Consider the following 14599-nt stretch of genomic DNA (forward strand, 5'->3'; position numbering starts at 1 on the left):
AAATAAACTTCCGCGTGGCACAATGGTAGTAGGTACGGCCCCGACTAATTAATGGATATTTCCAATTATTGTTCCCAGTTCAATGAGAGGGCTATTACGTTGTAGAGCGACCCCTTGTAAACCCGAATTGTTTATTATGAAGCAGGTTATTTGAATTGAAATGTTCTAAAAGTTGTGTCAAAATAATTTTTTCAAAGATTTTACTCAACGTAGGGAGTACTGAAATAGGTCTATAGTTAGAGGGGTCATCAGTACTACCAGATTTAAAAAGAGGAATCACTTTACTATGTTTCATTAAGTCAGGAAATACACCACACTTAATACAATCATTAAAAATACTAACAAGATGAGAAGCAATAATGTCTATTACAGACTTCATAACCTATTACGTTTATGAACCATTAATTAATTAGGTAACGGTTTTGGCAGTGCCTCTGGCATTGTTGACGCACACGGCGACCAATCACCATCAGATTATATATGCACGTCTACCTACAAAATCAATTAAAAAAAATACGCTATTTTTGGGATATTTATTTTTGAACTCAAAACTAAAATTGCGTTATTGTCAAACAACAAAAGAAATTAAAATTACATTTACGAACTTTAGTGAATTGAATCACTTAATCATTATTTTTATAAAATACTAATCTCTTTTCTATCTTTAATACATTAGTATGTTTTAGTAAATTAGTACGTATTATTCTTAACACTCATCGCCGCCACCCTTTTTTCTTTAGTAGTATCATGACAGAAACATTCCCTGAAGATTATGTACGTTACTGATATGAAACATACAAAGAAAAATATATAATTAATATGTAAACTTTCAAATAGATGATCTTCTGAATCTAAAGAGAATTGAAAAACCAATCACAAACCGTAGTGACATTAAAATTAAGTTGCTTTTCAGCCGATTTTTTTTTAAGTTTACGCCACAGTTTTATGCATAAATTCCGTCCGGTTTTTGCTTCAAAATACCAAGATTCTGCCTACATCCTAAACAATTTTGTCTTGGGTTTACTTACCTCACTTATATTTATTCACATTGTTCATATCGGGCCGATTAAAGTACTCACCTGAAACAAATAAAAGAACTAGTATTATTAATTTTGTTTTTGTTGCTTTTTACGTCGGTATCTGTAACACAAGAAATCCAACAAAGCCCTGAATAGGGCAATGACACTTACAAAATACTTCCGATCTATAAAAAGTTCTCTCTCTCTCTTTGCATAGAAATGACATCCGCTCTCGGTGGAAGGTCTTCTCTTTGAAGTCGTTTAGCTAAGCTTCCACATAAACAGCTTACCAAAGTGAATTCCAAAGCCCATACATGTGCATCTTTTAACTTAAGATATGTTTTAGAAATTCGAACTCGAATTTTCTTTTTTTTTATTGCTTATATGGGTGGACGAACTCACAGCCCACCTGGTGTTAAGTGGTTACTGGAGCCCATAGACATCTCTGACATAAATGCCGCCACCCACCTTGAGATATAAGTTCTAAAGTCTCATTATAGTTACAACGGCTGCCCCACCCTTCAAGCCGAAACGCATTACTGCTGCACGGCGGAAATAGGCTACCTACCTGTGCGGACTCACAATAGGGTCCTACCACCAGTAAATTTGTCCAAAGTACAGTATAATTACTCGCAATCGTGATGACAAGCGACGAGAACGACAAAGCGACGTGTCACTAATCAGGTAGTCTCTAGCAACGTAGAACGAGAATGGCACATTAAGCTGTAGGGGAGCATCGCCAATCGACCGCGGCCGGATCGAACCGGACGTAGCCGGTTTAAATAGGTTTGTAGTGTACAGGGTGCAACAAATTTAGAACTGGTGGTAGGACGTCTTGTGAGTACGCACGGTAGGTACCACCACCCTGCCTATTTTTGCCGTGGAGCAGTAATGCGTTTCGGTTTGAAGTGCGGGGCAGCCGCTGTAACTATACTTGAGACCTTAGAACTTATATCTCAAGGTGGGTGGCGCATTTACGTTGTAGATGTCTATGGGCTCCAGTAACCGTTACAACTACTGAACCATGCATCCGATTGACTTGAAACTTGGTATCCATGTAGAAAATACATGTACTTAATGGATAGGCTAATATTCATATGAGTGTTGGAGTCTCTAATAATGATGACAAAAAATAATAATAAAGCTAATTGTAAATGCCCAGCGAAGCGGACGAGTACGGCTAATATCATTATATATCTATGCATACAAATTAGAAGACCAATATCGTTATTTGATTTATTTAATTTGTCTCATTACACCCGCAACCTTAACGATTCCCATTCGGATCGTATAGGGCAACCCTTTCCGTGCAACGGGCGTTACGTACCGAACCAATCTGTGCGAAATGCTTCCTCGTCCAATTGAGAATGTACCAGACCTTTGTTTTTCAAGTAAAATCTTCCAAACGAAATTAATTGTGAGTATTTATTTATTTTCCTCTGTGTTATACAAATTATATCGTGGGGAGTGAAAGGTTTTTTGGTTTGAGCGACATTTTTGCAAGTTTACAGGAGAGCCATTCAAAGTTTAAAATTTTGGGAAAAATATTGTTACACGCTCGGGTTCGGGATAAATGAAATTCCACCAAAGTACAACTAAAAACTGTATTCAACGCTTAGAACATTTAAAACACTTCACAAACTCTTTAAAATTCTCAATTCGCTTCTTCCGCTTCGCTTCCGTTCGCTGTTTCGCTTCGAGTAGTTCCGATTACTAACTGACTGCGTGCCATTTCTGCAACGCTTTTATAGCCGATACCACAGCCCTAGAATTATCAAGAATATTCCACACATCTCTAGTATTGTGTTTCCGCGATCTCACAATAGATGGCGTTGTACTTCTCGAGCGATCTAGATGCTACTAGATCCTTCGATGTTCGTTCGACTATTCGGCGATAGATGGCGTTACTCCTACCGGCGTAGCAATATCATAACAAAAAAAACTTCTTCAACTATTTAAATGGAGTCAACTTAATTGAGTTCAATTAAAAACATCGAGCTGTGTGTGATACTAATACCAAATTAAATAAATATTTAATTACAAAGATAAACATCGCGTATTAAACGAAATGTCGCTTAAACAAAATAACCTTTCATCCATCGATGTATACTTAGCGAATCCAAAAAATGACATGTCCACAATCCGAACGCTTTGACATGTCCTTCTTCAAACGAGGCTAGTAGAGAGTATTAAGCGGTAGGCAGCGGCTTGGCTCTGCCCCTGGCATTGCTGAAGTCCATGGGCGACGGTAACCACTCACCATCAGGTCGGCCGTATGCTCGTCTGCCTACAAGGGGGCAATAAAAAAAAATTCAACGAAGGATGCTCTACCGCATTACAAGTGATCGACAGACCACGTAACGATTAAATTCAGCTACGAACACTTCCTTAATACTTAGCATTTTACTGCCAATAAAAAATCTAGAGGTGGCTTTATTGCTTAGATGTGTGTACGAGGTCACAGCCCACCTGGTGTTAAGTGGTAACTGGAGCCCATAGACATCTACAACGTAAATGCGCCACCCACCTTGAGATATAAGTGCTAATAACTTTCCATAATTTTGATTAAGTTGAAACTCTTATATAGTGCTTCTAACGTGTTAAGGGATAATCTACTTAATCTCAGTTGAATAACAATAGCGTCTAAGCCTCTGATGATTATCATGTTAATTATCGTCTAAAGGATTTATCGTGTTCAAAAGAGTATTAACGTTGAATGTAATAGGAATAACTTATGTTTTACTATCCGTATTTTAACGTATAGTTTAGGGGTATACGACAAAAGCAGGATTTACCACTGAGCGGACGAAATTGCTCGATAAACCGACGGTCCGAATGTTATTGTTTGCAACTTGTATTTTATACAAGCTTATCATGAAAATATATTATAGTTACCGAGATTCAGACGAATCTGTCAAATATCTTGTTTTCAATGATATTGCTACGCGCTGAGGTTCGGGATAAATAAAAAATTGTACCGAAGTGTAAATTAAAACCGTATTTATCACTTAGAACACAAATTGAACACTTTGAAAATTCTCAATTCGCTTCTTCCGCTTCGCTTCAGGTGATCCGTTCGCTGTTTCGCTTCGAGTAGTTCCTATTACCGACTGACTGCGTGCCATCTCTGCAACGCTAGTCGAGATGAAATCCCTAGGATCGTCGAGAATGTTCCACACAAGCCGAGTATTATGCGTTTCCGCTATCTGACAACAGATGGCGTTGTACTCCTCGAGCGTCTTAGATATTACTAGATCCTTCGATATTCGTTCCGGCTATTCGGCGATAGATGGCGTTACCCTTGCCGGCGTAACAATATTTACCCCTGCCAGAATGCGAATAAAGTTAGTCTGTTTAATTTATACATGTGACACCCAAAAATAGCGTTCACATCGCAGACGGCGTTAGATTAAAAGTCCTTAAAGCGGCCTTCAAAATACTTACGGTTAATAAAAAATCGGTTGTCTGTAAAGTCGGTTTACTGACGATAGTTAAACGTGACAACGTCATAAAAAATACTGATGGAATGGTTTCATTTTTCAAAAGAAAATTTTAATTTTATTTGTTTGATAGATAATTTGTATGGACAATTGACACCACATTCACTTTTCACTGAATATCATACTTGGCGAAAAATGTATAATTGTATAGCAGCTGTCTACGCGGATGCATCGCTCACTCAAGTAGGAGAGAGACAGATGTCGAACGCTGTCGAGCGCGGAGGCCGATTGTGCCTCTTTGTCGCTCGTTGCGCGCTCTCGCTTGCACTTCAAGCCTTAAATGGAACGCCTCAATGAGTCATGTTTTTTCGTGCGTGCAGCCGGCTCCATCGAATTATAAGATGTTGTCACGTCAAAAAAAAAACATTTTACATTATGACGACAAACCCACCAAACACTCCGAGTACAAAAGTCCTTCGTCACAACTTTATGTTAATTATAATCTGTAGGCTTTAATTATATCGGTGTCTTAGCTTTTCGTGTCCGGAATTAATTACCGTTCGCTTGTTTTATTAATGTTACGGATGACACAGTGATTTTGTGAAATCTATGACGGTTGATATGGCACCGCTTTGGTTCATTAATTCCTCTTAAAGTCAAGAGTTTAGTTCTGAGATACGTGTCGATGTTATTCAAACGTGGTTTGATTAGTTTTGAGATTTTCGAGGGTTGTCGGAAATTAACTTAGCTTTTAATTGAATATTTAAATTTCGATTCAGTTACGAGGACAATGGCACTTTTATCCTGAATCTAGGATCAGCTACAGTTAACTCTTCAGCGGTCAATGGAATAAACATGGAATCTAGTATAGGCATATTATTAACGTGGCTCTTTTTAGGGTTTTTTTTAAATAATTTTTATTGCAATTTTATAGTGTCAAGGTCATCAAACCCTTCAAAGCGAAAAGTATTACTGCTCCGCCATTAAAAAAAGACAGCGTGGCAGAATCTTACCGTGCAGACTCACAAGACGTCCTACCGCCAATAAAACGTATATGTTAACCATATGATTTCTGCACTCAGGGTTAAATCCGCGATCCTCGTTAGCAGAACACACATGACATTAAGTTAATGTTTTTATTTATTACCATATATTTTACGTTTATCATTACCTTTCCTAGCACTTTTAAACTCTTTTAAGCTCTTAAAACAGTTTAAAAATAAAGATTTTTTTAGTTCATTATTTTAATTTGCTGAATTGCCCTATCTATAACCTTATTTTCTGTAGACTATAATTAACTACAATTTCTTGAAAATGTTTAAGCGAGGACTTTCAAATTACATTACGAGATCTGGTTTATCTCTCATAATTAATTTAAGAGGGTAGATAGATACGCGGCGCCGTATTCATCTTCAATTCGGTTTTATTTAAAAGCGTCATGAATATCGTCTGCTCTGCTACGTTCAGAAGATATATTCGAGACAGGACTACCTCGGGCTACTCCTAGCATAGCAATTATTCCTAGCATGATTAAATGAATATTATGGAAATATATATATTTTTATTGCTTAGATGGGTGGACAAGCTCACAGCTCACCTGGTGTTAAGTGAGTCCTGGTGATAACTGTAAGTGAGTCCGCGCGGGTAGGTACCACCATCCTGCCTATTTCTGCCGTGAAGCAGTGCGTTTCGGTTTTAAGGGTGGGGCAGCCATTGTAACTATACTTGAGACCTTAGAACTTACATCTCAAGGTGGGTGGCGCATTTACGTTGTGGATGTCTATGGGCTCCAGTAACCACTTAACACCAGGTGGGCTGTGAGTTCGCCCACCCATCTAATCAAAAAAAAAAAAATTGCCCGATGAATCATCATCTCCTTTTTTTCTAAGCCTGAATGTCTGTTAACATGCCCTACAAATTTATTAAGAATCCTATTGTATAATGCGACAATCAATGAAGTACGATAAATCAATTATGAAAACAACGAACGCAACGAACTAGCACGCATCAACAATTTCCTTGAAAGCGGATTCACGATTTTAACCTTTACCACACAGAGAATTAAGTTTTCGTCTAATTCCTTAAGTTACTATAGTGCCTTATCACAATGGAGTAAAGTGGATATTCGTTTGTCGTAATTATCGTTTGCACGTTAAGGGAAAGTTTATTGAGCTGTATGTAGGAAAAGACGCACCAAAAAAATAATCTAGGATTGGTTGAAGCCATACGCTCAAAGCTATTATATAATAAGCGGTTTACACATAACATATACTTGTGTTTCTGAAAACGAGTTTCACTGGTGGTAGGACCTCTTGTGAGTCCGCGCGGGTAGGTACCACCGCCCTGCCTGTTTCTGCCGTGAAGCAGTAATGCGTTTCGGTTTGAAGGGCGGGGCAGCCGTTGTAACTATACTGAGATCTTAGAACTTATATCTCAAGGTGGGTGGCGCATTTACGTTATAGATGTCTATGGGCTCCAGTAGCCACTTAACATCAAGTGGGCTGTTAGCTCGCCCACAAATCTAAGCAATAAAAAATAAAAAAAATCAATTGTACCTACTGCTGTATAACGGCACAGCAGCACAGCCGTGCGAGTTGACAACACACATGTCCCCTACTGCCGTAAAGAAACGAGCCAATATATAAATAAATATTTGCACGCTCTGATTTCACGCGGATAAAACCGCGCGTATATCTAGTACATAAGCAAAAAAAAGTTATATATACTGTAAATACAGCATAACATCTAGCTAAACATTAAATCTACATTACATCTAGCTAAACCTAGTGGGAACGGTGATAAGTATATATGCGGATGTATGTTCTGGAATTTTTTCCCTACCTATTCGCTGATAGTGTAGGTCCTAGGAGGCTGTTTCAGCTAGCCGGAACGGATAGGTAAGCTCACGGGCTCAACCTGAGAGAGTTTCCTAACACTAGCCCTAATAGTGCTTCGCAGAATCTACTACCGAATCAGAAACGCGATCCACTGAGAAGATCCGTCGAGAAACTCAGTGTGCAGTGTCTATGGGTTGGCTTGTCGAATTCTTCGCAGAAATCGACAAGTTCTATGAGGGCGATGACCGGTGTTTGAGGAGCTTAAAAGCATCGTTCCCGAAAGATTTAATCACTCACACAAAGTTTCGAAATTCAAAAATTCCGTGATTTTATCTTTAATCGCTTCCGCTCATGATATGCTCCCCTATCCCAAAGTTAATGATATCGAACGGCGTGTGAACAGTTTTTACAAATGTCTTTATTACGTACTAGCCGAGGAAGAAATGTGAAAAATAAGATTACACCATACCACTTAGATTCTTCCCTATAGTCAAATTGGATCTGGTTTCAAACAATTTAACACCAATTGTGAATTCGAAATCTACAAGTTAATCAAATTATTATTGAAAGCATGTTTTGCAAGGTAGAGGGGGAAGAGGTCGACCAAAGAAGACATGGATGGAGTGTGCGAATGACGATATGGGAGAGAGAGGAGTCAGTGTTGAGATGACGGCTAATAGAAGAGAAGGGACAAGGTGGAGAAAAAGAAGATGTTTTTCATCACATCCCGCTAAGCAGCTCATCAAACGACTCCATATTATGCTTAATTCATATAACAATTTTACAACCTATCACTTGAAAATATGTTATATCCACATTATTATCTCTATGGACTTCAGAGACAAAATGCGCCGCGTGTTGGTCATTAACTGTAAAAATATACCACTTGTTTTAATGTCGACGCAAATTAAGAAACTGTACTTTAAGTAAGTTACGATTCACCTTATTTTATCTTCGTTACAACATAGCTCTAGCTTTCAGAAGAACAAACGGAGTTAATTACGTGCGACCCGGAATAAATACACGATAATATATCATAATTATAATTCGAAGTAGGTTTTGTTTTGTTTGTTTGTTTGATTAAAGAAATAACACTTTTAAATCATCGTCAATAGAATAGACTGCCTATCGTACAGGTTAATTTCCGATCCTGCGGATAGAATGGAAACCAGACGACGTCGCCCAAAACACGTCATTTCGGATCCTCTCGATCCACTAAAGGTGCTTTTAGGTACCCCAGGCACCGGTCATCGTTCTCGTCGAACCCGTCGCTTACGACGAAGAGTCCTTCCGACGAGTGAATTAACCTACGGACATACCCCACTGAGTTTCTCGCCGGATCTTTTCAGTGGGTCGCGTTTCCGATCCGGTGGTAGATTCTGCGAAGCACGGCTCTTGCTAGGGGTTAGCAACGTCGTCAAGTTTGAGCCCCGTGAGCTCACCTACTAAATAAGGTTACGCTGATATGGTCTCTCTATACCATCAGCTTAGGTAGGAAAAAAAAGTACAGTTTAATTTTTATACAATTGTCGTTAATGCGAACTACCATCGTCATTTTTCTTAACATAGAGAAATATATATTATTATATTACATAATATTTTTGGCTGAATTATATTCAATTATATGTATTTGGAATAACCAATTATGAAGTGCTTATGTGTTTCATGTAAACCTGCTCCTGTAATAAGTGAGTGGCGGCATTTATTTTGTTGATGTCTATGTACTCCGGCAACCCCTTAACACTAGGTAGGCCCTGATTTCGTCCACTCATCTGAGTTATAAAAAAAATATGTAAGTAAAAACAAAAGTGAAACATCTTAAAAATACCTAACTACTTAAACCTAACGAGAAAATTGTGCCTTCATTCGTGGAAAAAATTTAGCAACATCCATTTTTCATTATTACGTAAAGTAAATAAACGAACCAATATTTGGATTTTTGTTTCCGAAGTCATGGCTTCTTTTCTTTTCATTTTTTTGCTGAAGTTTTTTAACAAAATGTACACGATATAACTATTACATACATTATTACACGTAAAACAAGGTACATTATTGATAACTTATTAAATCTAATACATAACTCGCACGCATAGTTAATTATATAACATTATTTTCGCTTGCTTTTTATTTATTTATTGCTTAGATGGGTGGACGAGCTCACAGCCCACCTGGTGTTAAGTGGTTACTGGAGCCCATAGACATCTACAACGTAAATGCGCCACCCACCTTGAGATAAGTTCTAAGGTCTCAGTATAGTTACAACGGCTGCCCCACCCTTCAAACCGAAACGCATTACTGCTTCACGGCAGAAATAGGCAGGGCGGTGGTACCTACCCGCGCGGACTCACAAGAGGTCCTACCACCTAGTTGCTTTCACATGAACTACTTGTTTAGTAACTTGTATACATATTTAGGCTACATATTTTCATAACTGTAGGTTTTAATTCACAATACGGGGGTCCTACGTTAGTCATCATCGTTGCCAAACGATACCTAAAAATATTTTTAACAACAAATACATATGTATATTCTAATAAGCAAGCATTTATTTTACATTATCTGGTGGTAGGACCTCTTGTGAGTCCGCGCGGGTAGGTACCACCGCCCTGCCTATTTCTACCGTGAAGCAGTAATGCGTTTCGGTTTGAAGAGTGGGACAGCCGTTGTAACTATACTGAGACCTTAGAACTTTATCTCAAGGTGGGTGGCGCATTTACGTTGTAGATGTCTATGGGCTCCAGTAACCACCTAATATCAGGTGGGCTGTGAGCCCGCTCACCCATATAAGAAATAAATTTTTTTTTATCATAAATTAAAAAAATTCGTACATTTATAAACCGTATAAAATTTAAATCATATAAAAACAGGTACCATATTAATTAGGAAATGAGCGAATTCCGGATTGTATGTTAAAGATTATTACTGTAATATCACACAATAAAAATGCTATTAACTTTTTTGCGGACACAAACGACTCACTCAAAGGCGTAAAATGTTTCCATTACACAAATACTTTCTTGGAATTTTCTTTTTTAAATTCAATAGTGTTCTTTATAAATGGATACTGAAAAGAAATTATTATTCAATGTCGAACCCGCTAAATTGCATTTACACAATGATGGCTTCTGTCTACGACTGATATGATAACGTCGTCTAGACAAGACTTTAAAATGTAGATTAAGCTAACTACGTACTTAAGAGTACTGAATATTTAGTATTAAAACATTTATTTTATTTTTTGTATGTAGCTAGAAAACGAGCTTTACATGTCTTATTTAATTCAACACAATCATTTCCTGCGCATTCGTCACTAAACAGCATTTGGTGAAAAGCATCTCCTGAGCTTACGCGGACAGCGACTTGAGCGAAAGCATTAATATGACATACATTTTTCCAATTTAAATTAACGTACATATTTCTAATTAATTTCTATATCAATAGAGACATGCAGTTTCAGGTAGATAACAGGTAGGACATTAATAGGAGCTTAAAGAAAAAAACATTTTTTGTCCATTAAAAGAAATTGTTATTAATATACCGTCGAAAAGTACAGAGGAAAGAAAAATCTATTATCTTTCACGAGGCCGCGCTCCCTCGGTCGTTATCATGAAGGGTCGAAACGTGAGTGTATAGCCGAGCAGAATAACAACGTCAATGTATTTGCTCCTCTGTTTGAAATTATTTCAAAGTTAAACGCAGTTTTAACTAAAAATCTGCAATTTTGGCTGTCAAGACAGACGAACGTACTGTCCCACTAACGTTACTGTCTATCATGGATATCAGCAGCCAAGCCACAGTTTACCTCTCTGTATCTACTTTATTTGAATGTTTCATTTAAATACAGACATCATAGCACTCAAGAAACCACCATAAAGTGCAGTTCATTTCAAAATCGGATGGTACGTGACCAAATTGATCTCTAGTAACGCTGCAATTCCAGGTTGTGGGGATGAACTTCTATTAGTAAAAGAATAAAAGAGATGACGGTATCATTTAAAATAATTCCTCAAAATGCTTTACACTAAATATACCAGATATTTGTTGGTCTCTATTGAAAATAAAGTCTGTCGAACGAGCCCGGGGTAATTCAGCATTTGGCGGGAGAGAAAAACCGGATATTATAGGTTTTAAGAACACCTGAGTACCGGCCGGGTGAGTGCCGGACCTTTCTTTAAGCTTGATGTAAACAAATCAAATGTAGCAGAATTTTTGATGAAAACAATGCTTTTCACTGGTTTTTTCTGAAGTATCAATTTGTTTTGAAGTACGAACTCGTAGCGAAGAGGCTTTGGAGGTCAATTTTGTATTGTTTCCTTATGAAAGTTTATAAACGTATTTCTAAATTGATGGGGAATGCTACCTTCCTTCTGAATGTTATAATGCACCACTTTTAAAGGCCTAAAAAGGGGCGCAAACAAATTGATAGACTTAACCATTTCCTAAGACAGCATTTGATATAAACGATTGCTTTTTCTCAATAAGAGACACTTAATCTTAAAACCTTTTAATTATCGACTCCTCGTTTTTCCACATACTGTATCCATTATCTTCCATTGGTTATGATTATTATTCAATTATTTCCAAATCCCACCAAAAGCGAAAAGACAAACTAAAAACCGAGAATGAACCGAACTAAAAAAAATCAGGAGCATCGCATCGGAAAATGTAGCGGGTCATAAATCAATATCGGACATTTCGTTTAACGTCTACTTCGCTTATCGGGGACGGCCCCGGGGGACCGAACTGGACTGTTACATGGAAAACTGAAAGTACAGATATCGAATATCGAGTAAAAATGTTAACTCTGTCAAAAACGATTCACGAACAAGAAAATCCGTCTATTTATAATTTTATATATTGTTAATTACGGGTGTATATGAAAATTTGCTTATTCTTAGGACACCATAAAGAATATTAGGGTTTTATTTCCTTCGAATTTGGACAAGCGTACGGCTCATTTTAACCATTAATATTAGCAATGTCAAAGAACCAATCGTTGCCTATAGCCAAAGACAATTTTCAAGCCTCGATTGAATAATTGAATCGTTGTGGGATTGGGATCTTGGGAATACAGGGGATGGAAGTTCATACCGTGTCTGAGTGCAGTGGTTTCAGATAGCAGACAAAAACTTTATTCCTGGTGTGTTGACGAATCTCATAGATTTGGGAATAGTAAAATGGAACAAATAAATTCTTTATGACAGAACCGACAGACTTATTGCAACACGAGTACACTAAATCTCGCAATCACGGCGATTATTTTTCGATTTATAAACAGGTCTATTGCCAAACAAGAGATCTAATGGGTGAGTAGAGAAAAATATTTCCTAATAAAGAGAACATAACAGAATATCGAAAAGGACTCCGCTCCAGAATAATAAAGAATATTGGACATTTCAATAACTGTTGTCTTTATTTACTGCAAATATTCATTTTTAACTTGTCCATCGGCACGCACATTACATTATTTACATATTGTATGCGAATGAAGGCTGCGATGGCGTAAAATTTTACAAGCAACAAAACCTAACGCAATAACGTTAGAAGCAGATGTGTCTTTGTACGCGGAATATACCTTATGCACACAAAACGGCGGGTTAGGTACCAATTTACTCGGCCGGTGCACATAACACTTTCCACGTCACTAAAATTCAAATTGATGTCTTATTACTTCTTCTAACTGTTAACACCCCGGTGTTTATGTTTATGTTACATTTAAACAACAGTGTAGCCGGTTACTGATGGTGGGGCATCTTGTGTCCGCAGGGGAGGTTCCAACCACCACCCTGCCTATTTCTGCCGGGAAGCCATAATGCGTTTCGGTTTGAAGGGCGGGTCACCCGTTGAACTATACTGAGACCTTGGAACTCATATCTCAAGGTGGGTTGCTGCATTTACTTTGTTGACGTCTATGGGTTCCGATAACCACTTAACACCGAATATGCTCGACACCCATTTATGCAATAAATTAATAAAAAGCCAAAGTACGTCACATCCCACCTAATCGCCGGTCGACCGGTCAAATTAAGGTAATATATTATGTCCTGGTATTACAACTAAAACTGAAAACGTTAATTGCCCAGCGGGATTGCCCCGTAATAAGGTGGACAATTACATCCGTGAGTCCGCTCCAACCCTGCACGCGGTTCACGGTTAATTAAACTTTAATTTCAGTGGACTAGTTCATATGCTGGAATATAAACGTACATTACACACATTAACGTACAATGTTAAGAGCTCGTGCTAAGTTGTCAAATCTATATATTAATACGTGAAGCAAAAACTTTGTATCCCTTTTTACGAAAATTGCGCGGACGGAGGAGTATGAAATTTTCCACACTTATAGAGAATATAGAGAAGAAGTGCACAATGCTAATATTTTTTTTAAATAATGCATAAAAGATACATTTAATCAATAAAGAAAACATTACACACACTACATTACCTTGTATTTGACGCACACACGTATGCATACTACTTATTTATTGTCAAACTTTTGTTCTTGACATCTGTTGTCAAATTGAGAATAGATTAAATATTGTTTGTCTTTATTAATATTTTTTATAGTGTAGTCTTGGCGAAATTTGTGATTATAGAAGTATAAAATACAACCATAATAGTGTACAAACTTACAATTCCAATTAATTATAGTCGAATTTCGACTACTGCGGGACCTCTAGTAAGTTCTATTCGATGTACGTATTTAATTGTGATTCCAATCGTCAGAAAGCATTAATGGGACTTTTAGCGAGTCGTAGAGATTATAATAAATGCTAAAATTAAAATTACTTTTACAGTTAAATTTCTTCTTTATTATGTTCATTTTATTATTCTCAAAGTTTTCATTCTATGACCATGAATACTTTATGGTTTTCTTAATATTGTATGCCATGCACCCCACGCTTTTATACAATAAAATCATTTTTTCTTACACTATTTTTAATTCAAATTTATGAAAATTCATTTTATATTTTTTAGTTGGATTTTCTATAAAAGCGTATTTTCTTAATTTTATTAAACTATTATTTATTTTTCATTTTTTAGTTGAATATCAATTTTATCAATTTTTTATTTTTTCAATTATTTTTTTAAATATTGAATTGTCATCTGTCATTAATAAGTATATACCAAATTTCGAGTTAATCCAACGTTTTGAAGGGGATCAAAATCATGTTCGAAGATTCCGTTACATACATACGTCTGAAGCTAATAAAAGCGTATTAAAAAACCTTCCAGCGCCCCCTTCAGAGCGGCTCACCCGACACCGCAATTAAAGTTTCTTAAATTACTCATTATGTAATAA

General features: G+C 37.1%; 1 protein-coding gene across 3 annotated transcripts in view; it reads right to left on the reverse strand.

Moving 5' to 3' along the window:
- sm (heterogeneous nuclear ribonucleoprotein L) overlaps window positions 1–14599 on the reverse strand; it is a 406278-nt gene that overhangs the window by 216435 nt on the left and 175244 nt on the right. The window lies entirely within an intron of this gene.

This window comes from Bombyx mandarina, chromosome 24 (assembly GCF_030267445.1).
Source record: "Bombyx mandarina strain Sakado chromosome 24, ASM3026744v2".
Taxonomy (NCBI): Eukaryota; Metazoa; Arthropoda; class Insecta; order Lepidoptera; family Bombycidae; genus Bombyx; species Bombyx mandarina.